The following is a 26,661-nucleotide window of genomic DNA, read 5'->3' as shown; positions in this document are numbered from 1 at the left end:
GTGGCATGCTTGTTAGCAGAAACTATCCCTTTCAACATTTACCTGTATGCACTATGGCTATAGACAAAGTAGAAAAATGCAGATTACGACAGGTCAAAAGCTATGAAAATACCTCTTGAAATGTGGGAAACCCATAAGTGTGTGTGTGTGTGTGTTTGCGCGCGCACACGCACATGCAGATCTGTGTATATATCTATCAACTTATAACTGAAATATACAGCAAAACATGGAAGTAATGCAGTGATTTGGGAATTAGTTATTATTTACTCAGAATAATGAATATACAGTTTCGTACTGCTTTATGTTAATGAAACATGAATTAAAACTGCATTATGCTGAAATTGCTGCAGCACATCTACATTAATATCAAATGAATTCATTATGACCAGCATAGTTACAATGAATACTAAATGAATTAATAATAATGAACCATGTTAAGTGATATCTAATTGTTTTATTTCATTTTTATGTATATTTTGTCCAGATTTAACTGTTAGGTTAATAGGGAATGGCATTCATTAAGTCATTTCCCTGCCAAGCTTTGGCAAAGGGCACTTAGTTTCACACCACATCCTATGCGCACTGAGCATCATTCATCTCTGCTCACCTCCCCCCACATACACTTTCAGTCAGGGAAAGGATTCTGCTCCAAGACTGGCGGGAAAATAGAACAGTACTAAGGACCAAAAAGCCAAATAATGTTTATACTATTGTGATTTTAATTGTTTCATCTATGACATTTTTATCGTGCTCTTACTAAGGGACTCACAGCTGGTGGAATTTTCCCTGTTGTAAAGAATAAAAAACCATTCCTCACATAAAGCATTGGCAACGTCCCCTCACTGGTCTCTTCGCTGATATGCACAGAAGCATCTTTGAAGCTTCTGTTCCCTCTTCTCTCTCTCTCTCTCTCTCTCTCTCTCTCTCACACACACACACACACACACACACACAGAGTACCTGCCTGATTCTCCATTTTGTTTTGGCTTCTCCACTTGCCCCCACTTAAAGGGATTCCACCCTCACTACCTTCTCCCTGTTCTGGGGGTTTTCAGTCTGGGTTGGCTTCCTGTGGAACACCCTGTTTGGCAGGAAGGTGTATCGTGTAGGCTCTCCAGAATGGGGGCGATTCAGCTCGCATGCACAGCAGCTGCCTGGAATAAGTTTACCCCACATAGAATGCATGTTGAGCAATGTTACACCGAGCAGATGCTGGAAATGCAATAGGAATCGATTCCATTCTAGGGAGCCCACACTGCGTGCCTTCCTATGCCCCAAAGTCCAGTCCAGCAGGAGGACAGGGGATAGGGGGTGATGCAGCCGGCTTTGGTCTGGAATGGTGGACTCCTGATAATTTCTTGGCCAGAGTCTAACGGCCCTGTCCCTGATAGTCGAGCTTCTAAAAACCATTATGCGAACCCCACAATTAGAATTCACAATGAATAAAGTGAGCAAGCTTTCTCTCTACCACCCAGCAAAATATTAATTGCATGACATGTATCTGAGTTTATTATACACAAAGCGTGTTCTCCCTAAAAGAGAGCACGTGTTGCGGTTGGGGGAACAGGCCACCTTGCCATGACTTGGCATTTTGGAAAGGAACCCAGCCGTTAATTGGTTAAATGGGTTGCTGGGGAGTATTGATTGTTGCTAATTTGGAGGAGGGGCCAAAGTCTATAAATACAGGGGACAGACGTTAGCACGGCCTCTTGGCCGTTTGCAGCGGATCAGGAGCATTGGAGACGGTTGTATTGAGCTTACCTTTTGATTCTACTTTCGTTTTCCCTTGGCCTAAAAAATAATAATAATAATAACAATAATTAGAAATTTCTTTTGATTCCTTTAAATTCGCTAGCCTCCCCCCCTCTCCCTTCCTCCCTCGCCTTCCTATTCCCCCCCCTTTCTCCTTCCCCTCCTGCCCAATAACCCCCCCCCCCGTTTTTCTTTGACCCATTTATATTGCCCTACAATTAATAAAAGCGGGAGGAGAAGGCTTGGGAGTTGAGGGTGGGTTCCCCCCCCCTCCCCCAGCCAGGGGCAGGCTCGCCCCCCCCCCCGTTCTTAATTGGAGGCCTGTTTATCTTTACGGGAGCCAGAGGCCCCTCGCCGGTCCCCGGACTTGCCTGCTGCCCTAATCCAGCCTCCGGCGACCTCCGGCGGAGGCGATTTGCGTCGGGCCTCCAAGGCCCCGTTCGGGGCGCTTGTGGGCCGCGAGGGGCGTTTGGCCCGTCTGGCGCGCTTCGCCGCGGCCGTCGGCGCTCCGGGCGGCGCAGCGGCGCCCCCCCCCCCCACTTGGCGTGGCCGGGGACCCGGCCGCAATTTCGCCGGCCGCGGGGCCCTGACGAGGGGCGGCTTCAGGCCTCGGCGCAGCGGCGCGCCTTTTTTCTTGCCCCCCCCCACGACGAACGCGTGGGGAGAAGGGCGGAAAATTGTGTGGGCTCGGGCGGGCGCGCCCAAGATCGGGCTGTGGCCAGGTGCGGCCTGAGCCGCCTCCATTTACCTCTTGGGCCTATTGGGCGTCGCGCCCGACATTTTGTTTATAGCGAGGCTAATTTTCAGAGTCATCCCTGCTGGGATTTTCTCTGGCCTGTCAGCCCTCTTGTGGCGGCTGAGTGTAGGTGCAGCCGGCTGAGCGCTTAGGGCTCCCTCCGGTGGCTCAGCTGGACATTGCACCCTCCCTCGGTTGAGGCAGGGCTGGCTGGTGACCCCTGCTGGCCAACTTGAGAAAGTGCACTGGTAAGTGCCTTGAGACCTGATTGTTAGGTTTATTAGCAGCCAGTTAGTGATAGAGAGATAGATAGATAGATAGATAGATAGTTGTTCGGGGTTTTGCCCTAAAATTCCCGAAGCGGTTTCTTCTCGCTAACTAGCCTAATTTTGGGGCCTAATTGTTTGTGAAAGCATTACTAACAACCTATTGTTCATTTTCCGCCTTAAGGAAGGGTATACGTGGAAGCAGTGGTGTATTGTGCTGCTTGGCACTGGGCAGGTTTGCCTGATTCCTCGGAGGTGGTTTTGCCAGGGCGGCACCCCCCGGGAGGACAATTGTATTTGACCTACCTTTAATTTTATTAGCAGATATGGCTCCAAAGAAGGACGCTGCCCGTCCTGGCCCATCCGTCACGTCGAAGCGGCCTATTAGAGGCCCATCACAGGCTCTTCGTTCACCTGACCCGGGTCATCCAGTGGGCCGGGTGCAATCTTTGGTGGAAAGCATGGCTGGCGATCCAGCTGCATTGTCTCGCTTTGCAGCTGATATGGACGGTTTCCTTCAGCGGTGCTCCACCCAGCCTTCGGTACCTTCCAGGTCACGTGGTCCGGCAGTGACGCCTTACCCGGCATCACCATCGTCTAGTGAAGATGGGAGAGAGGGGTCTTTCTCCAGGGGTCTGGTCACTGAGCCCCAGCTAGCCCAATTCCCCGTCCTGCCTGGGGTCCGGGGCCGTTCGCGGAGGGCGGGGCGCTCCCCCAGGGGGGCCTCGGGGCGTAGGGGCCCTTCGGCTTCCTCCACCCAACGCGTTGACATTGCCCACGCTCCGGCGGAGGTGGCATCTGGGTCTGGCATCTCACGTGTGGTGTCTTCACAGTCAGTCCCAGGTACATCACAGCCGTGTCCTGAATCGGAGTCTTCCATCGATGACGGCTTGCCAGTCCCTCCCAAGAAGTCTTCTGGCGGAAAGCGTCGCCGCGGAAGATCTTCCCGGAAGCACGCCAAGCGTAGGAGGGACGACACATCATCTTCGTTTTCTGGTACGTCTTCTTCCAGCTCTGATGAGGAGGGGGGTCGTTCGCTGGAGCTTTACTGGGGCTTTGGCGAACTGGCTTCGGGGCTTCCTCGGTGGGCTTGGGAGCGAAGAGCCAACACTCACCGGGCGAGGTATGGGGCTGTCCAAGAGTGTAGGGACGGTGTGTTGGTGCCTGACGTTAGGGTCTCCACCAATTCAGCTAGGGACATCATACCTGGCTCGCATCTGTCTACAAAGCTGCGTTCCAGGATACTGAACGGCCGCTACGTGGACATTTTCAAATTGGCCCCACCTTCTGAGGAACAAGAGAAGGGGAACTCCTCCAAAAAACGCCCACCGACGGACAGGACATTCGAGCATTGGCTCGATTGTTTCCAGGTCTTCGCTGGTGTGGTTATGGCATGTTACCCTAGGAGATCTCTTCATTTGTTAGTTTACCTATCCATTGTTCGCTCTGCCTTCACCAAAGCTGGAGAAAAAGCTGGGATCAAATATGATGAGAATTTCCGGCGCCGTGCTGCCAGAATCCCATCGGCCCGCTGGGATCGTAAGGATCTCGATGTGTGGACCACTCACGTGGCTCCACTCATCGAGAAAAAAGGTTCAGGAGCAGCCAAAGGCGAGGCCTACGGCTTTTAGGTCTAGCCGTCGCCTCCTCTGCTGGGATTTCAATAAAGGCTCCTGTCAGCGACAGGGGTGCAAATATGCACACATGTGTGAAAAGTGTAATGGCCTGCATGCTGCTGCCTCTTGCCTCGGGGGCCGGCGGCCCTTTCGTGGGGGCAGGGGCGGCTCTCAACAGCCCCCCAAGCCAGCCCCTCTCCCTTCAACCTCAGGAACAGGGAAATAAGGTATTGACATCACTGGCTCATACTCCTGTTTGTTTGTCGGCCCTGCGTACTTGGTTGCTGTTGTACCCTAATAGGGAGGCCGCATGCTATTTGAGTGATAGTTTTTCAGCTGGCTTTCGGATTCCGGTAGCCATGCGTCCCGTGGCACGGAATCCTGCTAATCAAAAATCAGTTCGCGAGCTACCTGAGGTCGCACGCAAAAAGATTGCAAAGGAGTTAGCCATGCATCGTATGGCTGGTCCTTTTGGTACTCCCCCTTTTCATAATTTGCATATATCCCCATTGGGTATTGTGCCGAAGAAAGCCCCAGGTGAATTCCGTTTGATCCATAACTTGTCGCATCCCAGAGGTACCTCCGTCAATGATGTGATTCCCCCGGAGCTTTGCTCCGTAAAGTATGCTTCTTTGGATCAAGCAATCAAGATGATTCGGAAGTTTGGCCACGCCGCCTTGCTGGCGAAGTGCGATATTGAGTCCGCATTTCGTCTCCTGCCAATTCATCCGGATGACTTTTGGCTCCTAGGTTTCCAATTTGAGGGCAATTATTATTTTGATAAAGCCATGCCTATGGGCTGCTCTATAGCGTGCGCGGCTTTTGAATCATTTAGCACCTTTTTGGAGTGGGCCCTCAAATTTAAAACCGGACTGGGCGGAGTCACGCATTATTTGGATGATTTCCTGTTGGCCTCGGCTTGCGATACCGGCGATTGCGCGGTGTTGCTGCAAGCATTCGCTGACCTTACGCAGGAACTGGGGGTTCCGCTAGCTGCAGAAAAAACGGAGGGCCCGTCAACCCAGCTCACTTACCTGGGTATCCTCTTGGATACGGTTGCTCAAACTTCCAGCTTGCCAAATGACAAGCTAGTGGCCTTAAGGAGGGTAATAGAGGACTTGCTCCCTCTGAAAAAGGTGTCTCTCAGGCAGCTGCAGTCTCTTCTGGGGCATCTGAACTTTGCTTGCAGGGTGGTGGCTCCTGGCCGCCCCTTCTGTTCTCGCCTGGCACGACTCACGGCGGGGTTGAGGGCCCCGCATCACAGAGTGCGCCTCTCCAGTGGGGTGAAGGCTGATCTGGGCATTTGGCTGGAATTCCTGAAGGAATTCAATGGGGTGTCGCTATGGCAAGACACTTTAAATCTGCATAATGATTTCCAAGTACAGTCAGATGCTGCGGGGTCCCTGGGTTTCGGCCTTTACTGGAAGGGCCGTTGGTGCGCCAAGCGTTGGCCGCCTGAATGGCGGGGAGGAGAGATTACGCGGGACCTAACTTTTCTCGAGTTTTTTCCCATTGCAGTGGCAGTGCATTTGTGGACTGAGGAGTTCAGGAACCGTCGTATCTGCTTCTGGACTGATAACCAAGCGGTGGTTGACGTGCTAGCCAAGCTGTCGTCACGCTCCCCCAGGGTGTCGGCCCTTTTACGGGCCTTTGTGTTACACTGTTTGCGTTGTAATATAGTGTTTTCGGCGCGCTTTATTCCGGGGGTGTCTAACGAAATTGCTGATGCTCTGTCCCGTTTGCAGATGGAGCGGTTCAGACTCCTGGTTCCAGAGGCGCGGATACATCCGGAATATTTCCCGGAACATCTCTGGAACCTTGGCAGCAATTAGTTTTGCAGGGAGTAGCGGCATCTGTTTCCCCTTCTACCCTCAGATCGTATACTAAAGCCTGGACTGACTTTTTGACATTTATGCGTCAGTCAGCATGTGAATTAAAAGGGGTCTCGCCCACCTCCTCACAGGTGTTAAGATACTTGGCGCATTTATTTCAGTTGGGGCGTGCAGCCAAGACAATTCGGATTCAGGCGGCTGCGATAGCGTTTTTCTGTAAAACGCTTTTCAATAAGGACCCTTGCGCGAAGTTTGTTGTACGCAAGGCCCTTGAAGGTTGGAGTAGACTTGCTCCTTCACGGCCCGCTACAAGGCGCCCAGTCTCATTTGAATTGTTGAGCAACATGCGCAGCAAGTTGCGGGGGGTGTGCTGGTCCAAGTATGAGGCTCGCCTGTTTTCGGCTGCCTTTTCACTGGCCTTCTTTGGAGCGTTAAGAGTGGGCGAGCTCGTGGTGGAAGACCATAGGGATGGTCGTTCCAGGGGCCTGTTGCTCCAGGACGTGCTGTTATCCCCCGCTGAGCTAAGAATCACAATCAGGAATTCCAAGACGGATCAGAGGGGTAAGGGGGCCCTCATTCGTCTCCCTGCTACAGGGGAAGCAGGTCCCTGCCCTGTAAAAGACGTCAGCAAGTTCCTAGCGCTTCGTACTCCTGGGGATGGTCCTCTGCTCAGGCATCAGAATGGGCTGCCCCTAACACGGCACCAGTTTTCAAAGGTGATGCGTAAGGCAATTCTGGCCTGTGGTGGCACGGCCGAGGGTTTTGCGCCCCATTCATTTAGGATTGGGGCCGCCACGACAGCAGCTCATTGGGGTTTGTCTGCCGCTAAAATAAAGGATTTGGGTCGCTGGAAGTCGGATGCGTTCAGGGGCTATGTTCGATAACAAGTGGTGTCTTACATGGTTTTGCTTTATCTACCTTAGGAACGCCAGTTGTACGCATCTGGATGGTGGGGCACAGCATCGTCCATTGGGCTGGTGTCGCTGCTCGACAGTCCGGTTTGGGTCCAGGTCTTGGCCTTCCTCCACACGTGCGGGTGTCTTGGCTGTCCCGACGGGGTATGCGCTGGTCAGAGTTCCTGCCGCAGATTCGGAGCCAACTGTTGCAGGAAGGGCCACCCACGGCTGTTGTAGTACAACTGGGTGAGAACGACCTGGTTTCTATGGACTGTTTTTCATTACGCTCCGCGATCTTGGCGGACCTGGAGACGCTGCGGGCACTGGTGCCGACAGCGAAGATATTTTGGTCAAAGCTGTTGCAGCGACGCGTTTGGATGGGCAGTCGTTGCCTAGCTGCCACGGAAAGGGCCAGAAAACGCATCAATTCCGCTGTGTCCAGAAAAATTTTTGAGTTGGGTGGAGATGTGATTTCTCACCCGGAGATTCTTTTCCAGGCTGCAGCCTTTTTCAGAGCGGATGGTGTGCATCTTTCTGCCTCAGGGAATGAGGCGTGGCTGGGTGCAGTGGTAGCCAAGCTGAGGGCTTGGCTGGGTTTGTGAGTGGTTGGCGGTGAGCCGTGGGGCTCCGTGGCGGTTAGGCATTGGTTAAATTGGTGCTTGGAGGGGTAAGTGCCTACCCCTCCAAAGGATGTGGAAAGGGAATTCCGTTAAAGGAATCCAGGGGCTTGCCATTATTTTCGTCCTTGTCCCTGGCATCGGACCTGGGCCGTGCAAGCCCCACAGGAACATGAGGGTGAGAAGTGAGGGACTGATGCCCAGCTTCATTTTCTCACCCAATACTTGTTTCCCACGCTGGCTTCCGTTGGAGTCCGGAAGACCAGCTCTGTCCCTGAGGGCAAGGACAGATAGTCATAACCAATGCCTAAGCAACCACTCACATTTTTGTATTTAAATAAAGTTGTGGCCAAAATTATGCCAAAAACCTAAACAAAAATTGATGTGTGAAGTGTGAATTTTTTGGGGGTGGCATTGTGGGACTCAACACGCAACCATATTTTCACATGTACATTATTTCCCATGGTAAGAGAAGCTTTCCCACCCTTGTAGATGTATTCCTTTTACGACCTCATATTGCAATACCGGGTTACAGATCCCAAGCTGGCAACTGTGGGCTGGAATTTCCCAGTTCTGCATTTCAGTGTCTCCATTTTTTATTTCCTTACTTTAGGGTTGTTTACATTTCCCTTCTCTTAACTGACTTAACTTCTCACTTAACTAACCAAGTTTCTAGCAATTAAATTTTTCTCTGTTTTTATAGTCTGATAATTACACAAGTGCACACTGTAAATGCATATTTCCAGCTGATATAAGTATGCTACTAAACAAAATGTATTATCCTCTTTTGAAGCACTGCTGTGGAAACATTTCTTTGGGGTCTCTGTCTCACCTATTCCCCATCCAGTTCATAATAACAGAAGTTGGGAGCTAGACGCCCACTTCTTCCTCTTTAATAGTCCCCCTCTTTCCTTTTAAAAAAAGCATTGATAAGAAACACATTATTTCACCCTTTCCCCTTTATCCCTCCCCTCCCCTTCCCTTTTTCTTTCCTATTTTTGTTTTGTACAACCTTCTTTCCCATCCTTCCCCTCTTTTAATTATTCCCTGATATTACTTTCTATATATCAGACACAGGACCTTCAGAGAAATGGTGTAACGTAGAATGTTCCTACAAAAAACCAGCGAGCCAGCCATGCTCTCTCCTGGGAGATTCCATTCCATTCCCTACCCAACTTGGCTTTTGTCCCATTCCCCCTTTTCTGCCCTGAAGTTAGTCAGCAGTCCATGACCACTGAGAATACTCAGTCCCCATCATTTTTGATCCCCCTTTGCCCCCTGGCAAAGTATTTTTTCAATCTGTGAACTTTGGGGGTTACATGAGTATGCCAAGATCTCTCACTTGTTTCTCAGTAGGCCCATTTTGGCTAAATAGCCATCATAACCCAGTACCTAAGTTTGATTCTGGAAAGTATACAGAATGATGATACAGTTTATGTTATGTTTATATATTATACCTTCCTGAGTACATGGTGCATAACATTCTGTTTGTTACGATGTAATGTCCAACTATGACATTAAGAATATTAAGAACTGCTACCACACTCTCCCAACACTTTGAAGGCAAAATCTGGGGCACCATCTTCCCAGATGCCATTTTCCCTTTTTTATCACAAGAGCACGGTAGGCATTTTGGTTGTCGATCTTGCATGATTTTGTGCTCAGGTCCCCCAGCCCAAAAAGTGCTATTTCAGGCATGGTGCCCCAAAATGAGCACTTTGGGGTGCCACACAATATTATGGCCCCAAGAAAAGTACTTGGGGGAGGAAGTGCGCCAGGAAATCACACATGATCAAGGCAACCAAAATGGCCATCATTTTCTCGCAATAAAAAATGGGATGTCCCAGTATTTTCAGGACAGTTGAAGAGAGTAGCCATGATGACTATATTCTACATCTACTGTTGGAGGCCAGTATACCAGCTGTTGGGAATCACAAATGGGTTGGCCTTTGTAAGAACAGGATGCTGGAATAGAGGGTTCTTTGGCCTCATCTGGCAGGGTTTCCCCTATGTTTTTGACTATAAATTTAGCACAATTCATATTTTCAGCAATTCTGAAACAACCCTGCCCTTTTTTTGCAGTCCCACAATTTATTCATTACGTGTATATCCCTGTTGCCCAGGGTGGTCCTTCCCTCCCATCTGATCCTCACAACAACCCTGTGAGGCAGGTTGTGATGAGAGGCGGTGACTGGCTCAAGGTCCCCTAGTGAGCTTCATTGTCGAATGGGAATTTTAACCTGGAGATCCTCTGGATTAAAACAGAAACCCTAAGCCAACACATAAACTTGGCAAAAGCCCAAGTCTCCCACAAAGGGACAATAGCATCTACTAAAATAACAGTTTTCTGCTTGCTCCTTTAGTGAAAGTTGCTAACTATATGGAAAGAGGCTTGGGCATACAAAAGGTGTATTTCTTGCTCCAGCTTACCTAATTATACTTGCCAACAGATCTCTGAATATATTTCAGAAGTAAGTAGTCATTTCAATTATTGTGCTTTGTAGCACATTTAAAGGCAAAATATTAGATCTGCACTATATGAACACCTAATAATTTAAAGGAAGCAGCTTGCCAGGAAGAAACTAGTAAGGCATTAGGAATCACAAAAGCACATAAAAGCAAACTAATAAATGGAGATTATGGTGGCTGAACGCCAAATACTTCCTCTACATCTCCCACTTCTCATGTACTTAAAAGTGAGCGCTTGTAGTTAGGCTTTTGTATAACCTGGGCCTGGCTTAGTAGTCAAATTGTTTAACCCTCCATGTTCCTGTTCTTTTGAGCCTGGATTTAGGGGCTTGATTGAGATGAAAAGAAATTTTAGCTGTAGTCAAATTAGATCCATGTCGTTCCTCCACTGTAAAGCCCTGGAATCTTGGCTCTGCTTTTTGTGACCCTTTACCCTTCAATTTTGCAAATGTTTTTAAATCACCTCACATGGTGCAGCATATTGTGTTTCCATAAAAAGCCACTTATTATGTTAATCTGTTTACTTGGGACCACATTTTATATATTTTCCCAAACATGAGGCTGGCTGCTGTAAGTGAATCATATTAGTAATGTAACTGAGAATAATCTAATCCTAGAAGTAACTTTGAGAAGCTGTGACCTGCATGAAGACGTGGTGTTCTGTTTATATTTAATGATCTTTTGTAGACATAGACTCAGTGTAGCATTTTATCTGCCCCCAAATGCAGAGACTTACTTCAGAATCCTATAAATTGCAACATTTGTAATGGGTCTGGTGGCAATGGGGATGACACCCCAATAGTAAACCCAAGATAAAAGATGGGATCCAAATAATCCAATTTGCAAATGGATAGCATTTCTGTGTGTGTGTGACAAGGACGTCAGAGAAACCATACTTTATATATTTTCCCAGATAACCTGATTTTATCCCAAACCCCTCCAGCTCCTCCTCCTCCTCCTCCTCCTCCCTCCTCCTCCTCCTCCTCCTCTCTCTCTCTCTCTCTCTTCCCTCTGTCGTGTCAGGCCAGAAAGAAAATTTGGGCAATGAAGCATCCCTTGTCAAATAAATGCTTCTACCCCATACTGGCAAATAAATGTCAACCAACAAATTACTAGATGAACAGGTACATGGAAGATGATATGGTGTGTCTTTTCTCCAGTTATGAATCATTGTATTTCATCTCTAAATATAGTATTTTGACTCACTAGTATACCTGGGTAGGCTGCAGATCCTGAGCTTTCTAAGTCAGCATTTCTTCAGTCACTTATAGATCCATGGCATCTCCTTTTTCTTCCCTCGATTGCTGTTTGAACGAAGCAGTTTGAGAGCCACATTTCTCCATATTATGAGTGCAAATCATTTTATAATCATAATTGAAATAAAACCCAGAATCTATTTGATGGGCATCCATCAGAGAGACATTAAACAACGACACTGAAAACAGTGGCAGAACTATCTGATTTAGTCCACTGCCTCAGAAACTGTCCTCTTTTTGCTTTTGGCTTTCACAGACTTGTGACAATTTCACCATCCCTGTGGGTCCAAAACAAGTCTCTGTATCCAACTACCATCAGGCACTGGGGCTGAGGGCAGCAACTACAGCATTAGAGACAACTAATGATAAGACAGCATCGGGGAGGGGGGCGGTACTAGCTCCAGCATTAGATGCCAGTAGGTCTTACATGTTATCCTCCTAGTTAGGATATTAAAGAAATATTGCATTGTGTACTCAAGCTACAATGTGTACCAAAAGTGACATAAAAAGTAAAGGTAAAGGGACCCCTGATCATTTGGTCCAGTCGTGACCGACTCTGGGCTTCCGGCACTCATCTCACTTTATTGGCCGAGGGAGCCGGCGTACAGCTTCCGGGTCATGTGGCCAGCATGACTAAGCTGCTTCTGGCAAACCAGAGAGGTGCACGGAAACACCGTTTACCTTCCCGCCAGAGTGGTACCTATTTATCTACTTGCACTTGGATGTGCTTTCAAACTGCTAGGTTGGCAGGAGCAGGGACTGAGCAACGGGAGCTCACCCCGTCGCAGGGATTCGAATCGCCGACCTTCTGGTCGGCAAGCCCTAGGCTCTGTGGTCTAACCCACAGTGCCAACCGCGTCCCTACAAGTGATATAGGTTCTGCAAAAAAAAAAAAAAAAAGTTTTTATTCCAAATTTTTATTCCAAAATAAGTCAGTTTTTATGCTTCCTGCTGTGCAATAACTGCAATATGCCCCTACCAACCTTAGTCTTGATTCCCCCAAGACACCTGCCGTCTTATTTATTCTTCTTTGGCGATCACTCGTAGCCGAGTAAGATTGTCTTCCATAAACATGGTTTTAACAGTGAGTCCGTAAGTGACTGTGGAGGCCAATTCTGGATCCACATGTCCTTCCACAGTGGGGACATAGGTTTCCGGTTTGCCAAACATGCCTTCCTCTTAGCGCATTTCTCCCTATTGTCCTGAGTTTGAGCGTCTTCAGAGTCCATGACACCTTTGGTAAAGGCTGTTTTCCAATTGGAGCATTTACAGGCCAGTGTTTCCCAGTTGTCGTTGTTTATGCAGTGGTACCTCTGGTTACAGACGCTTCAGGTTACAGACACTTCAGGTTACAGACTCCACTAACCCAGAAATAGTCCCTCAGGTTAAGAACTTTGCTTCAGGATGAGAACAGAAATCATGTTCTGGCGGCGCAGTGGCAGTGGGAAGCCCCAGTAGCTAAAGTGGTCCCTCAGGTTAAGAACAGTTTCAGGTTAAGAACAGACCTCCAGAACAAATTAAGTTCTTAACCTGAGCTACCACTGTACTACATTTTTTTTAGATTTGCCTTGAGAGAGTCTTTAAACCTCTTTTGTTGACCACCAGCATTACGCTTTCCATTTTTAAGTTTGGAATAGAGTAGTTGCTTTCGAAGACCAGTCCAGAGGGGTGGGCCTGTCTGTGAGCTATGGGGACCAGTAGGACTCACTTAGTGTACGGCAGCTGTCTATGTCCTTCCTATTCCTCCATTAACTTTAAGAGGGAAGTAGGAGGTTACCTACACTGAGTCGGAATCTTGGTACACCTAGCTCAGCATCATGCACACTGATTGGCAGCGACCCTCCAGGGTTTCATATGGGGCAGATGCTAAGGATTGAACCGGAGACCTTCTGCATGCATAGGAGGTGCTCTACTACTAAGCTAAAGCCCTTCCTGTGCCACCATTTATCTCTTCCTTATTCCTCTTGCCTCTCTACCATTTGTATTTGTGATTAATATCTGTGCGTTTCCCCCCTTTTGCTTTCATTCATGACATCAAGGCTAAAATTAAGATTTATCCTTCAGGAGGAAGATCTGTCTTCCTGAATCATCTGTGAAGAGCTTAGCTTCCTTCCTCTCCCCCCTCCCACCCTCCCATCTTTAACAAAATAAGATGTCAATTACATAACTTCATAGCCCCAAGTCAAGCAGAGGATAGCGGGTAGGGTGGGAGAGATTCCAAGTTCCTCTGACCCAGCTGTGATGGCAGCAGCACATTTAGACATGCTTCTCTGCAGGATCCCTCCGTTTCCACCCAAGGAGCTGCCAATCCCGACTTTTGAGAAGCAGATGAATTAGCTGATATATTCTAAAAAGGAAATGAAGTTGAAGTCACCCTGGCCAGTTTCCACTTCAGCCACCTAAGCCGTGATTAGAACTGCTTTTCTCAGTCTGTTACACTTTGTATTCATTCTGCCACCTCAGTTGTGGGGAGTGCTGTTGGAAGTGGCAGAAGTAGTAAAAGGATGAGAGAAGGCAAGCCATTAAATGACAGAGGAATTTCCCTTTCCTCTGCAAACTGTGATAATAATTAAAAACAAAAAATATATATACTGAACTGTGCCCTCAACCAAATGCAAACTGAAAATTTACATGAAAATAGACTAAAGGGAATATGAGACAGAGATGGATTCATCAAAGTAGATCTTTCCCTGCAGCTTCTGAATTTAAACTAACTCCACTCCTGTTTCTTATTTCTCTAAGTTTAATGAATACTAATAAATAGCACTAGTGATTATTACTCAATTGCTGTGTAGGTGTAGATAATACTATGATTTTCTATTTATGATGAATCATTTATATATGCATAAATATACACACCTTCACTACTTATCACAAGGAGTCCTGTCAATTTTCAAGGAGATATATATGAGGATGCCTTTAGAAGGAAACACTGCATTTGAAGTATTCCACACACACCAAATTTTTTTTTTGCTGCTTTCATCAACACCTTTCCACCAACAATATTAAATTCAGTGGTCTCAGATCAAAGCTGGTTTCCAAGATTATTTTTCCTTTCTATCTGCATACATCCAAATTTTAACAATGAATCCTTTGCCTACATGCTACATTCATAAAAAGGCCCTTAGATATATAGATATAGCTGGATAGATTGCTACATTATTTTGGAAATAGAGCAATTATTTTAGAAGCTCTTATTGCCAAGGAACTGCTCCGCTTTATCCATTAATGGGCTGTGGGATAAAGAGCTCTGAGGCAACTTCCCAGGGATTCTGAGATGTTTATTTATGTGAGCAATGTGAAGGATCATGCATGGGGAGTGTTACTGTCTGGAATCTGCCTTGCCTGGCCCCCACAAAGGCCTGCATCCGAGCAGGAGGCTCACTGCTGACCCCGCAGCTGCTGGGCCTCCTCCTCTTCCTCCTTCCTCCTCTTCCTACCTGATCACCCTCCTTCTCCCCTTGCATTGACAGTGACAAGAAAGATCAGCAGCCTCCTTCTGCTGCACGTTCCATCAGTGGAAGAATTTCTGCTTGTGCAACAGAACATTCCCTCCCTGCACCCCCAGTGCTGTTCTAGGGGTTCTCCCCAACCCCCTGGAGTAGATTTAGGAAGGAAACATGGCACAACTGGGAGAGGAATTGGGGAGAGAGTCCTGCTGCACAAGCGAAAACACTTATTTTGGTGTGACAGGTTAACCAAACACCAGTGGCGTAGCGTGGGGGGTGCAGGGGGGGGCGGCTGCACAGGGCGCAACATTTGGGGGTTAGGGTTAGGGGGCGCAAATCCACGGGTTAGGGTGTGCAAATTACTTGCCTTGCCCCGGGTGCTGACAACCCACGCTATGCCAATGCCAGACACCACCCAGAATATAGAATATATTATATAGAAAGATGGCAGAATTAACACTGGCATCAATTATCCAAACTCAGTTCGTAGAATCTTAGAGTTGAAAGGGACCCCAAGGGTCATCTAGTCCAAACCCTTGCAATGCAGGACTCTCAACGAAAGCATCCATGACAGATGGCCATCCGACCTCTGCTTGAAAACATCCAAGGAAGGAGAGTCCACAACATCCTGAGAGTCCACAACCGCCAGTGTCAAACAGCTCTTACTGCCATAAATTTATTCCTGATGTTTAGTCACAATTTCCTTTCATGTAACTTGAATCCATTGGTTCCTGTCCTGTCTTCCAGAGCAGGAAGAAACAAGCTTGTTGTATCTTTCATGTGTCAGCCCTTTCGATGTTTGAAGATGGTTATCATATCTCCCTTCAGTTTCCTCTTTTCCAGGATAAACATACCCAACTCTTTCAATTGGTCCTCATAAAGCTTGGCTCCTAGACCTTGAACTTCTTGGTCACCCTCCTCTGCACATGTGCCAGCTTGTCAATGTCCTTCTTAAATTGTGGCACCCAGAACAGGACACAGAACTCCAGGTGTGGTCTGACCAAGGTAGAAGAGAGTGGGACTATGACTTCCCTTGTCCAGAACACTATGCTTCTTTTGATGCAGCCTAGAATAACATTAGCTTTGGTTTTGTTTTTTGCTGTTATATTACACTGTTGACTCATGTTGAGCTTTTGGTCTCCTAAGACACCTAGATCCTTTTCAATGTATGAACTACTGGCAAACTAAGTGCCCTCACCTTTTATTTGTGCATCTGGTTCTTTCTGCCTAAGTTTAGAACCAGACATTTATCCCAACTGAAATTCATTTTGTTAGTTTGGGTCTGGTTCTCCAATCTGTTAAGGTCATCATGAATCCTGATCTGTATTCTGTGCCATTAGCTACCCCTCCCCGTAGCTGAGCTGGCCCAAGCATAGGTGAGCGAAAATGAGCCTTTGAAACAGAGTTTGATTTACACCACCTTTTATGCCAGTTTAAGTTCTGCTGAATTGCCAGGTCATGTGACTGAATGAGGTTTGGAATAAGTGCCACGCCTCTTCCACATCCCCAGAATGCCACTTTTGGGGGACTTTTGTCAGCTTAAGCTCAGCTGTCTTAAAGTCTGCTGGCAGAGCCCTGGCTGAGGTGGCATAAGCTCTGGTTTAGCAGAGTTGAGGGAGTTATCCTGACAGAATTCTGTCTGACAGCCCAACCTATTGAAAATTTGCTCATCCTGCAGATCCCAGGTTTGGATTAGACTAAATTTGTGAGCATTTGGGTTTGGTTTTTTTTGGCAAATATATACACATGGCTGATTAATATTCTACAGACTTTTAAATGTATGTGTGGGAAGGGGGAGTTATTATTTTGCTGTTTTGTTTTACTTACTTAATCCTTTTTTTAATTCTGTGAGTCGCCCTGAGATATTATGATGAAGAGTGGCATATAAATCTAAAATTTTTATTAAAATGTAATTAATTAATTAATTAATTAATTGAGATTTTAGAGTTATACAACAGTTACTTTAAGTAACAAATTCAACAACAGAATTCCCACTCATTTTGCATCTTGAAGTACTTACAGGATAGTTTGGGGTATATATGTAACTTTGTTATATCCATGCCTTTGTTTTCATTTTTTCCTTAATTTATTTTCTTCTTTTCTCCGCAGGATATCTCATTCCTGGACTGTGTTATCTTAAAACTTCAAAGAAGCAAAGGAGAAAACATACCAGCAAAGAACGCATAGAGGCCTGGACCTCAATGTTTAGCTGTGGAGACCTGCAGGAGATCTACAGCTTAGCTGTGGAGTCAGTTGGGCTTGAGCAAGCCACTTCCTTTCAACCTCAGTTTCTCAATCTTTAAAATAGGTATTGCAATAGCTACAAAGTAGGCCAGCTGCAATTGTGGTCAAAGTCTGGATTGTAAAAGAGACCCACGTGTGAGAACAATTTTTAAAATTACAGAGCTGAAAATTCAATTTTGTGCATGTATATGTGTGCATTTAGACAGATAGCAGCAGCAGTGTGCTTGATTGGTTACCAAAAGCTGCTTCTTTGTTCAGAGCTGTTATAACTTCTGCTCCCACCACCCGCCATTAAAGCAGAAAAGCAAGCATGTTGGATTTCAATCCAGCTGCTCATATAACAATTGCCTATGGATCATATTTAATAGACTCATATTTATTATATAAGTACGTGCATATACAAAACAAAACCCAGTGTAATTTTTTAACATAGATCTTTTCAATAAAAAAAGCAACTGTATAAGGAATACTGCTAAGATAATATTTCCCTTTTCCACGCACAGCTAGATAAAGCCTATTTTCCCCCCTTTCTCTCTCTCTCTTTCACACACACACACACACACACACACACACACACACATGAAAAATCTCTCTTTAGTTACTTATTTCTTTTCCCCATGGTCAGGTTGGCTGCATCTCCAAACACTTGTAAGTACTGTATGTTCTGTCATATCCTGAAGTCATGCATTAGCACCTTTTCATTCAGCAAAGGGTGAGAACAGATATCTTTTGGCAGCTGACAGCAGGGAGCAGGCAGAGAGGAGGGGAATGAAGCTGTAGGACTAGGACACTGTGGTGGCCTAGTGGCTAGCATGGCTAATGTACCAGCTGTGAATAACCTCTTTTTTCTTATCCCATCCACCCAACAGATGTCTCTCTGTCATTGTCATGTCCTCAAGCTATCCTGGTAAATGATTTGTGCATTATAAGTGAGTCACCAAGGTGGCAATTGAACCTCTTCACAGCTCAAAATTGTTGATGTGTGCACTGAGAGTGAAGTGTGAGTGAGAGAGAGGGAGGGAGGGAAAGAATGAGAATGAAAGAGGGGAAAAATAGGGAGGGAGGGGAGGGGAGGAAAGAAGGAGGAAGAGGGAAATGTCAAGGTTACCTTGTTTTGCCTGGAGAATCAAATGGGAGGGCAAATTAACTCCTGGCTCTGCTTGATCTTTCGGATCTCCTTGACAGAGGCAACCCCTTCCTTCCTCCCTTCCTACCCGAGCAGATGTAAATATCACTTTGAAAAATTAAAAAATGAAGAATGCAGCGATCTGTATTGTGTGCCTGCTTTGGTACTGTGGGAAGAATGTTAATAAATATACAGAGAGGCTGCAAAGTTTGCCAGTATAAATAATGTAGCATTTCAAAGTGTGTCAGTAAATGTAATTGAATTTTTCAATGTAAAGATATAGTTTGGTTATAAATTGGAGTCATGCTTGACATTAGTTGGGCATTAGGAGATATTAATTAGATACTACTCACTTCTTTTCGGTTTCTTTTTTTCTCTCTTAAATGAATAATCAGGAGACAAAAAAAATTGCAAGCATGCAATTTAGAGGTTTTTTTTTAAAAAAAAGAAAATCTTGAAAGCAAGCTGCTTGGTAATTGTTAGTGGGGGTAAATAAATGTCTTTTAAAAAAAACCTTGTCAGTGTGCCGTCTCAAACATGCTCTCTCCAATACTAACACAATACGGAGAAGCTAATCCATTATAATACTTTGTAATGATAATAAGATACGTTGAACAAGTAGCCTAGGGAAAAGATAGTAATAGTCACCTTAAGGCAGAGGAAGAATAGCAAGCAACTGTACATTTTTACAGGAGGCTGATGACAACATTTCCTGTGACTTTGAACTTACTTTGGCCATCTCTGTTCTGGCAACAATTCTGCATATCAATCAGACTGTGATATTTCTTGCCTGACATTTGCAACGTAATGTCTAAAAATTTACTTATGTGATCTTTGCCTGTTGGCACCCTGTTCATATGTAAATATATTAGTCGGGTATTTGCCTTATGCTGGCCATGCTGCCTATAGCTCTTGTGTGGGGCTATCATGACCTCCATATATCTAGCAAATGCTGGCTATATTTCCTCCTTGTTGCTGATCATCCAGCAGCACTTCATCTTGTTAATCAGGCTGTTTTGTTGCCTCAGCTAAGCACAGCACTTGCTTTCCTTCCTTCCTGTATGATTTACTTGGGTGGTATCTTATTAATCCTTCTATGTTTATCCATAGTGCATGAGTCTAGTTCCCAGTCTTTTACTCCACAAGTTTTCAACATGCTTATTTTATTTTTTTTATCCCAAAGTCAAACAGGATTTTCTCCCCTTCACTTTTTCTTATGCCTTTTTTGACCTTGTATTGGGTCACTTAGAATCCAAAGCACCCCTTCCCTGCTTCCCTCTCATGAAACCAGTATGACAGATTAGATACAGGTTGCAAAATCCCTTTTACGGCATTCAAGCAAGGGTTTGCTCTTGAGTACTTTGTGGCTTTTCACCTCACAGCACCTCCTTCCAATGTGTCAAAAGCAGCTGGCGAAACACCCTCTGTGTTTCACCAGTGCTTTTTCAAGGAGCTTGGAAGGGCCGCCCCAGAAAGAGGGAGTTTAGAAATCCTGCTGCACCGTGCCTGGGAGGAAGGGCTTAGAGATTCTGAATACTGAATAGCATATAAATGCCTGAAATAAATACCCAAGCTTGTGTTGAAATTGCTGACACATCTTGCACTAGTTGTAGTTTCCAAATTTGTCTTCAAAGGCAGCCCTATGTACAACGCATTGCAGTAGTCTAACCTGGTGGTAAAGTCTGTTGCATGAAAGGGTTCCTGGTTCACTTAGAGGTCCTACCTTACTCCTGAGCAGCATTGTAGCTGTGAATGGGACTCCGACATGCTTCTCTATAGTCAGGATCTTAGGATTAGGATTGTCAGTTAGCAATGCTAGTTCAAGATACATGAAGAAAAGCAAGAAAGTTTTTGTTTTGATAGGTTAGTTAGTTCACCAAGCACTGCTCCTAATTTAAAATAGGGCAATTCTGACTGACAGATTGTTTTACCCTTTAGTCACAAATGGGTGGCTCTATAATTGCAAACCATGCTGAGGATTTTGTTGCTTATTTACAGTGACTTAACAAATATAACAAGGGTAGGGAATCTTTTCTGGTTAGCAGGCCCCAGATCGTTATCTCCCCATCCGTGGTGGACCAAATATGACAGCTGAAGGGTGGCACCCATCTGGCAATCACCTGACATCACTATGACCTCAGGTGACACTGCGCTTTGAAGGCCAGATTCTTGGGACTTCAAAGCACAGCCTGGGAAATAAATGAAAGCTCATTTGATTCTCACAACCCTGTGAGGCAGCTTAGTCTGAGAGACTGTGACTGGACCAAGGTCATCCAGCAAGCTTCTTAATGGCTCAATGGACATCCTGGTCCATTGATGTAGACCTTTTTTAATGCAATAACATTCTTTCATTAGTATTTTGAACATTTAATTGGAAAAGCATTGGCCTTAAGCATGCATAACTCTGCTTAGGATCAGACTGCATGCAAACATTCATTCTCCTCTAGGAGCCTAGGCATCTTCTCATCTCCTTTAGTGGTCTTCTCTTCCGCCTCTCATATATACACTCAAAGGTGCCCATGAACACCAGAACTAGATGAAATGACACCGAGTGCATATGCAAAATTGTATTTTGCCTCTTTAGCAGGGCCTGACATAAGCATCTTAGAGCAATCACTTTAAATCATGTCTCAATCAAGAACATCCAGATCTTCCGACATAGAAGATTATGTTGGTTTTCGGGGGAGAGAAGGCTTTTTTTGCCCAAATCCTGTGCTGATGCTATGTAATTGTAGTAAGGCAAAAATCCAATCCTTATCAAATGAATAAACAAATAAAACATTCTAAAATACAAGTTCTGACTGGTTGATGCTACAGCACAGATATATCATCTAATGTCATGGCTATGAGGAAAGCTCTAATGGAACTTAGGCAAACACTCAAGGAAGTCAAGATCAGCTTAAAGGTTTCTCAAAAGTTTGTGGTTTTTTTAAAACTGTGACCATGATTTGCCAGGTTCAGAAATCATACGAAAGATTTTGGGGTTTTTTATTTCATTGATTAGTTGTTGAAGGCTGAATTAGCAATTCTATTTACATATTTATTTGATGTGCATCCTTCTGTAGCTATTGTAGTGGCCAAATTTGATCCCTCAAGCCATCTGAATTTGGTGAAGAGTTTATGTTGCCTATATATTTCCCTTTGAACAAAGAAAACTAAAAGATTAGTTTGGTGATTATTGCTGTGATTTATTTGTTGATTCACCTTTGGTTTTGTATTCATCATATCAGAGCTGCAGATTCAGCATTGGCAAAGCTGCCAGAGTAGAATTATCAGTCCGTATTTATCTGCGTACTGACATAAAAGTGTGTATGTGTAGATGGATAGATAAACAAGGTAGACAAATAAGCAGATAAATATAGCTAGGCATGGCCTTGTTCCAGTCTGCACATGGGCATGCGTGATATGCAAAACACATTCATACAGCTAATGGCACTCCAGTTGTTGTGGGCAATTATAATGAAAGCTGCCTAGCACTCATGGAAGCATAAGAAAAGAGAGTCCCTTGGTCACCACCCAAGGATGTCAGCTGCTCTTGCTGGGCTTGAAAATAACAGTCACAGTAATACTGGCTGAGCTGGTTTACTGTAATCAGAACAGGGAGAGAAGGGAAAACTGGATTTGCTGAAATCTGGGGTTATTACTCAGATTACAGATCCCTTAAAAGTTCCTGTACATCTAACAATTTTACCCTACTCTGAAGCTAACCTACTGTATTGCTGCATGCACACACTCTTACCCAGAGCTGTTTCCTTGGAATGAGGGACAGTGGAGACTGTGGTGTCTACATGATAGATGGCTTTTTTTACACATATGTACAACCTGAACCTGGGATGTGGGTGGTGCTGTGGTCTAAACCACAGAGCCTAGGGCTTGCTGATCGGAAGGTCGGCAGTTTGAATCCCCACAACATGATGAGCTCCCATTGTTTAGCCCCAGCTCCTGCCAACCTAGCAGTTTGAAAGCATATCAAGTACAAGTAGATAAATAGGTACCACTCCCACGGGAAGGTAAACGGTGTTTCCATGTGCTGCTCTGGTTCGCCAGAAGCGGCTTAGTCATGCTGGCCACATGACATGGAAGCTGTATGCCAGTTCCCTCTGCCAGTAAAGCGAGATGAGCGCCGCAAGCCCAGAGTTGTCCAGGGCTGGACCTAATGGTCAGGGGTCCCTTTACCTTACAACCTGAACCTAAAATGGAGAGACTCACAGCATCAACACCCCAAGAAGGTCTTGCTTCTCCCCTAACCACAGACTTGGATTCAAGCAGAAATCAAGTATGTCTCTCCCTCTCAGGCTTCTGCCTGCAGCCTGCTTCTCAACCAGCTCACACATCTCTGGTTTAATCTTTCTAAATACAAGCCAGTTGAGAGAGGGAGACCCACCCATTTGCCCTCTGGTACAGAGCCATTTCCATTATTACCCTAACAACCCATACTTAGGCAATTACCAAGAAGCTGACCTGGCTATTCCAACAATTGAATCCAGGAATTAGAAGGGACTCAGGCATATAGTCTAACTTCTCCCACCTGGAAAAAAAGCCTCACCACAGTATCTTTAAGCAAAAAGAAGCCTTGATATCTGGGAAGTAAATGCTGACTAACAGTGCCTTTGTTCTTTTGCAACTTATCCCCACCCCACCCCCGCATAAAGCAGGATCAGTGGAAAATGTAAATAAAAAACCCTAAATTGCTTTATTCGCCGTGCACATTCTGCAGTTAAAGTGAATGAAATCTCCTTTGAGGAAACATCTGACTAAGCAAAATAATGGTTATGCATTTGTGAAAATGCTTAATGAACTCCCCAGTTAAAATGCTGTTATTTTAGAACCCATTACAATGTGTGTTAAATTAATTTGAGGCTCCGTGGTTGAAAAACCCTTCCCCCCCCCTTCCTTTTTTAATATACCAAAAATAATTGACCTTAGTTGCACGTGAGGGGGACAAAGTTCCTACACGGTCAGGAATGTTGGCAGTAAAGCCGAATGCAGGAGTCCACGAGTGGAGGAGTAAGCTTTTCACAAATCTTGTCTCCATAATCATTTGTCTAGTGTCAGTTCAAAGTCAGGGAACTTGCCAAAGATCAAACGCATCTTTTTCTTTAAACAGTGCATATTGTAAATGTTCTGGCTGGCATTCATTTTCTGTTTCTTCCTGTTCTAAAACATACATATTTACTATGCCTGCAATGTTTAGGGTTATATCTTATAGGCTGAAGGAAAATGTATTGCTTGTCCACAGAGTAAAATATTTCAAATAATGGTATGTAATTCTCAGCTACTAGAAGCTGAGGAAAAAAATCAATGGGGGGGAGGGAGGAACACAACCCAAAAACGTTGGGATGTACAGTGGCACCTTGGTTTTTGAACTTAATCTGTTCTGGGAGTCCGTTCAACTCCCAAAACCGTTCGAAAACCAAGGCGCAGCTTCCGATTGGCTGCAGAAGCTTCCAATCCAATGGCGTTCAGCTTCCAAAAAACATTCGCAAACCGGTTTGCAGCATATCCCAACCGATCTGTTTGACAACTAATCTTTTCAGGAACCAAGTTAGATACCAATCTCAATTGTCCTTTAGCTGAATTTTACTGATTGTTCTGTCCAAGCAGTTGTGTCAATCAGTGTACTGATGACTCAGCTAGATTGGTAAAGAAAAAGAGATTTATATGCGTTATATATGTGACAGAACACTCTGCCACCAGATGGTGCTGTGGACTCCCATTTTTCCATACTGGATTTCCCTGTTTAGATTTACAACATGTTTAAATGAAACGCTTCTTTGATGTGTCTAGATCCAGCCTTAGAAACATTTATGCCTCCTTGATATTCCTATGCAAAATCTGGGTATGGAATACTAAGTAGAGCAAAATAATAATAATAACTTTGGACCTAGAGTATTTAACTCCTGATCCATGTGTGCTCTGATGCCCCATGATACTGAGGTCACTTTTCTCTGCTATTCCCAAGATGCATTTTAAAAGGGAATCTCAGGAGAGAAGCTGCTAACAAGAGAGGGAAAGTACTCATGTTATTGCCTAGGTCCAAGGAGAGCCATTACTCCATTTCCCAAGGGTGTTCACTAGGCAGCCATTTCAAATATATAGAGAGTACTTAACTAGAGAATAGATTGTATTAAAAGGGTAGTAATATGAGAAGTGTATCAGTAAACTGAGAGTACAGGATCCAAAATGTTGAGAGGTGTAGTTTGTTAAGGGGGTTGAGAGTTGTTAGGAGGCCCCATTCCCTTCTCAGAGCTTAAATTCCCAAAAAAGGGATCACTGGTGAAACCCAGTGCCCGATTTACATATAAGCTAAACAAGTTATAGTTTAGGGCCTCAATCTCTTGGGGGCACCCAAAAAAATTTAAGGGGAAACAAAACTGGATGTACATTTCCAAAATGTAAGATAAAAAACAAATAAAATAAAACCTCCATACAGCAACAGCAGCAAATGGCTTTAGATACCTATTGGGTCCATAAATTACCCTATAGCATATATTTGACACAAAAAACAGTAACAATTTGTAGTTGACAAAGGATAGCTGGACATATAAAGGGCCCCATTACCTTCAGTAGCTTAGGGCCTCATCAAACCTAAATCCGGCCCTGGTTAAACCGCTCTGAGAAGTGTAGCTCTGTGAGGGAAACAGAAGTCTCCTAACAACTCTTGGCACCCTTAACAAACTATGGTTCCCAGGATTCTTGGGGGAAGTCATAACTGTTTAAAGTGGTATGATACTGCTTTAAATGTATAGTGCAGATGGAGCCATCCTCTAGATACCTTGATTTACCAATGCAGCTTGTTCCAACAGTGGGATGGGAGTCCTTTGGACACCCTCAAAAGGACAACAGCACCCCTATCTCCTTCCCTTTTCCTCAAATAAATCTCTTTTCCACCTTGGCTCGGAGGCTGTTGAGTTTCCATGCAAGATCTTAGGGATTACAGTGGTACCTCGGGTTAAGACATTAATTTGTTCTGGAGGTCTGTTCTTAACCTGAAACTGTTCTTAACCTGAAGCACCACTTTAGCTAATGGGGCCTCCCACTGCTGCCACGCCGCCGGAGCACAATTTCTGTTCTCATCCTGAAGCAAAGTTCTTAACCCGTGGTACTCTTTCTGGGTTAGCTGAAGCGTATGTAACCTAAAGTGTATGTAACCAGAGATACCACTGTATAGATTATTCATATTGTGCCATGAACACAATCTACAAAAACGACAAATAATCCTTTACCTTCTTTTCTCAGCCCAGCACTAAGATTTGACCTTGCCACCAACTTGAGCCATGTCACCCGGACCTTGCCTCCGAGGCAATTCCCAACCTCAATGAATTCTGCAATGATCCTGTTCCCAACCTGACCACCCACATTAGAATGAGATTACTGACAGGTACAAAAAAAGTGTTTCCTAATGAAGTCTAGCGTATGCACTAAGGTCATGGAGGAGGGAGAGTACCTCAATCTTTGAAGTCATTTGCAATTAGGGGGAGAAGTAATTGAATTGGATTCCTCTGCTATCTCCTCCTTCCATTTCTATCTCTCACACATGGACATTACCTATGACCCCCTATGAAATATTAATAAAATGCAGATTTTAAATATTAAAGCTTTACATTCATGTTAATGAGTACTGTCAATCAGTTGAGGCTAAACATGTAGCTAATTTCAGAGTTAAGAGTCGATGTTCAAAATTATCTTATCAGTGGGGGTTGGGGACTGCAAATCTAGAGGTGAGAAAAATAATGATCTCTCTCCTTTCAGAAGCTCACAAGAACTGATACCGATGCCATTAACATGTTGTTAAAAATATTGTTGTTTTTAAAAAGCTATTTCCAAAAGTGGTGTTTGCTCAGCAGTGATCAATTAAGAATGCTAATGTTCGTGCATCAAAGATGGTTATTTTTCCTTGCGTTGGTAAAAGGTTGTATATTAGAGAGATAAGTTACAGTTTTGTTAAATGGAAATAATAATGTGAATACTGTACTGTTTTCGCCCGTATCTAACAGATTAATTGCAAGAAAGTGGAAGAGACAAAGAGATAAATGCATTTTATTTTCGCATTTCTGTATGGCACTCCAAACAGTAAGTTCAGAAATATTAAAATTATTTATCAGTCTTCATATTTTAGTCATGCACGAAAATGTCTTTATCCTTAAGGCAGGCACATGCTTATTTGTATATCGACTCATATGTTATGTAACTGGAACTCTAAATAGATATTGTGTAATAATGTTCCGAAGTCTTTCACAATTTTGTATTTCCCCATCCCCGAATGACAAGAATTCAGTTTGCTTGAGTTATCAGCTAACAATGTCTTCAGATACTGGATATTATATGCCTTTCGGCATATACGCTAGAATAGCTGTGTTGGGTGGTTTGGGCACCCAAGTGGAAGCATGGGGGATGAATGA

The 26,661-nt window shown here is 44.8% G+C and overlaps 2 long non-coding RNA genes across 2 annotated transcripts in view; one reads left to right on the top strand and one right to left on the bottom strand.

Moving 5' to 3' along the window:
* LOC310660151 overlaps positions 1-26,661 on the bottom strand; it is a 586,996-nt gene that overhangs the window by 284,822 nt on the left and 275,513 nt on the right. The gene's annotated exons all lie outside the window — the stretch shown is intronic.
* Positions 1-26,661, top strand: part of LOC310660077 — a 463,269-nt gene that overhangs the window by 354,008 nt on the left and 82,600 nt on the right. The window contains exons 8-10 of the long non-coding RNA XR_014503133.1: positions 16,999-17,197; positions 25,499-25,640; positions 26,257-26,332. This is a non-coding gene — a long non-coding RNA (uncharacterized lncRNA). The remainder of the gene's footprint in view (positions 1-16,998; positions 17,198-25,498; positions 25,641-26,256; positions 26,333-26,661) is intronic.

Source organism: Podarcis tiliguerta (assembly GCF_965153285.1).
Source record: "Podarcis tiliguerta genome assembly, chromosome: 11".
In the NCBI taxonomy this organism is placed as follows: Eukaryota; Metazoa; Chordata; class Lepidosauria; order Squamata; family Lacertidae; genus Podarcis; species Podarcis tiliguerta.
This window is presented reverse-complemented; position numbering and strand designations above follow the sequence as displayed.